The sequence below is a fragment of the Zerene cesonia genome, chromosome 13, assembly GCF_012273895.1.
Source record: "Zerene cesonia ecotype Mississippi chromosome 13, Zerene_cesonia_1.1, whole genome shotgun sequence".
In the NCBI taxonomy this organism is placed as follows: Eukaryota; Metazoa; Arthropoda; class Insecta; order Lepidoptera; family Pieridae; genus Zerene; species Zerene cesonia.
Window position 1 is genome coordinate 7393689 of NC_052114.1, and position 3372 is coordinate 7397060.

Below are 3372 nucleotides of genomic sequence, written 5' to 3' on the forward strand. Positions count from 1 at the left end.
TTTGTTGTGGATTAATAACAGGGATAAATCGAGAGCCGCGGAAATTGCAATTGTCTAAACGCCTTCAGCGAAACACTATTCTTTGTCCACCGCTCTTTGTTGCGCCTAGCAGTCTTCGTTAAAATTATTATTGTCTCTTGATTAAATGCTTTTAAAAGAGTAAAACTATGAGTCGTTTTATTTATGTTACGGGTAATTTTACTTCGTTTATTATCAGAGTCCAAGTACTGCTCATAAGTTCCCCTCACATACAATTACGGGAATTGGCGAAATTGTGAGCATTGTAAATTTATTTCTCTCAGAAAGAAAAATCCATTTAATGCGTGCTTAAATCATTTTTATTAACTTGAAAAAGGTTGGCCTTATTCAAAAAGGCTGACACAAGGATTTCTGAGATTTATTTTAAATTAGATTTTGCTAAATTAAATAAGGTTTTAAAAAAGTATATAAATATGGTACACCAATCGGTTTACCTAATTTATACATAGAATTTTATATTTCCAAACTAAAAACACTCAGTTCACCTAGTGAACGCCCCTTTTGGAAAAATTATATCATTTTTTTTTCTTTCAATAATGTCCCAAAACCGGTCATAGATTTTTGTAATGTTTTTGCTGTACTCTTTAAAACGTTTTTAGTTTTTCCTTTAAAATGTGTTCCATATATATGTCTTTAAACTAAACAATACATTTTATTTCTTAATAATATACTGAAACCAAGATAATGTAAGTATTGTATATGTTTGAAAATTAAAATATGTAAAATTGCACTATAAATAGTACCACTCAGGTACATATGAAAGACATATTATTTTGCTCTCAACAACGTCTATTAACAATTAAATTTAAGTACAAAATATACAGGTAAACGTTTCCAGCGTAGCGTGCATATTCGTATTAAAAAGTTTAAATTTAAAAAATTTAAACAGATCCAAAGGTTTAACGAAACGGCAGAGAACAATATTACGGTAAAAGCACCATGTTTCACCGTAATCCCGACCGGATCTGCAGCTGAATTTTTTGTTTGCACAAAGTATTGGGACTTGGCCGATGCAGATTGTAAGCCTTTTAGCCAAAGAATCATGGTGACTACAACTCCGCAATAATTGGACTGCTGATTGACTCACTGCTTTCCCCTTTTTCTGTATTTCCACTTCGTTAGAGAAAACATGAATTGCTCTGCTCAAATTGTTGTTGTGTTTTGTTTACATGGGAATGATGAAGTACCAGCCATCATTTCATTTGTGTCACAATGTCCTTCGTTCGGTCTTTGAGCAAATCGAGGAAATACAAATTGATTTTATTCTTTAAATTACGATTGTATAATATTCAAAATTCAAAGTGCGGAATACGATAAATCATCATTTGAAACGACTAATTTCAGAACTTATTATTGCCGGAGTTTCACTTCGCTACGGTCAATAAAATATCCTAACATTACGTACTTTTATAAGAGAAGTGATATTATAAATCTCGTTTACGAAAGGACGGACTGGGGAGCGTACCTTTTCGCAAACGCACATATAAATTTCTTGTGTTATACTCTCCTAATTTTAAAAGAAGCTCTTGCAATTTTCTTTATGTAGTTCGCTTTGCTCCTATAAAATAAATTTAAGATGGTGTTTCATAATTCAACAGCAAACTATCTTAAAGGCTTGCATTATTCAATTAAAAGTAGCTTAAGTATGAAATGAATTTGCAAAGCTTCTCGATGTTTGAATAAGGCTAATGTTCTCTTGTTATTTGCTATAACTGTCACTCTATTCTGTTCTATTCAGCGATATCAAAAATAGGCGTCAAACATCTTCAATACTGGATACTTTTCAAACGACATCTAAAAAACGAAAGATGTTCCCAATTCAACTGGATTTTTTCGTACTTAATTCTATAACTTTGTGAATTTACATAGATTGACGTGCTTCTTTATGTGTTTAATAAGGAATTGTTGTCATTTGTTCCAATTTTAGAATTTCGCGTGGTATTTCTTCCCATTGACGTTCACTTACGGACGGACGGACACTTTGATAATATTTTAGTAATAAAAATAATAAATGTAATATAATAAGGTACATGAGTATTATGGAGAGATAAAAATAATAAAATATAGTAATATATCGGTAGTACATACTTGTAGAAGGGTAAAAACAAATCACGAATATTGAAAAAATGTTTAAGTGATTGTAAAAATAGTTAACATAATATGATTCAACCTAACAAGATTGAATCAATACATATCCTATTTTATACATGTGAAGGCAACAAAATCTTAAACACATCCTCAACGAATTTCGTACAAATATGAATACGGGAATAAAATTGAAAATATATGTAAATTTTAAAACAAAAATTTAATTCCAAGTCGAGGATAGCGCGTTCTCGAAATTGCGAGAAGCATGTCAGAAAATCGCTTTAGAGCAGTTGAAATGTTAAACTTCAAACGTTGGTAGAGAAAAGTTTTTTGAAACATTGCCTAGCGTTGTGTTTGCTTCGTTTCTGCTCAAATAGAAGCCACATTTCAAATCCATACATTTCATATTCATATACCCAGGATTTAATTGCGCATAATATGCTAGAACTGCTCAAGGTCGTAATTCTAAGTCGAATTTGCTAATATCGATTCAAAAAATTAACATATGAACCGTGTCTCTGTCTCAATAATGACTTGATGATGAATATATATAATAAACTACATTTTCAAGTAATTAAAGTTTATTAAATCAGTCAAACAATATGTGAGAATTCAGATATGTATTTAATTATGCCGCATGCCGCATGCCGCTTTGATATTGCTTTATACTTGCATAATCACTAAATACAAACAATTTATAAAATAATCTCTGTATGACTGGAAATTTTAATACCTAATTAAGTCAGATAATCTGAATTATTTTTCTAGTTATTCCCTGTATTTGTTAATTAACGTTATACCCACATTATGTCAAAGTTTATCGTTATTATTAACTCAAAACCAACGCTTATCTTATCTTTAATTTATACTGGACTACATTTGTATATTACTTTCCATATACTTACAGCAATTCGAACTGTGCTTGATTTTAATGTAACAAGATGCCAAAAGGAAGTCGCCCACGTATTATAGAACTCATAGTAATATATTCGTTATTTTCGCTCCGAAAATTTAATAACGGTTTATCCGATTCTATCATCGGGTTAGTTATTCAAGCGTATTACCTCTTTCACAGCTTTTTATGGATCAAACTTCAATATGAAGAAAACCTAATGAAATTTGACAGGGAGAGATAAGGGATAAAAAATGTTCCCGGGTGTCTTACACTCTTTCGTTAGTTCTTATCCCGGGTCAAGCCGGGACCATAATTGACAGCTTATGTTACTAGCTATAGTAAACAATATT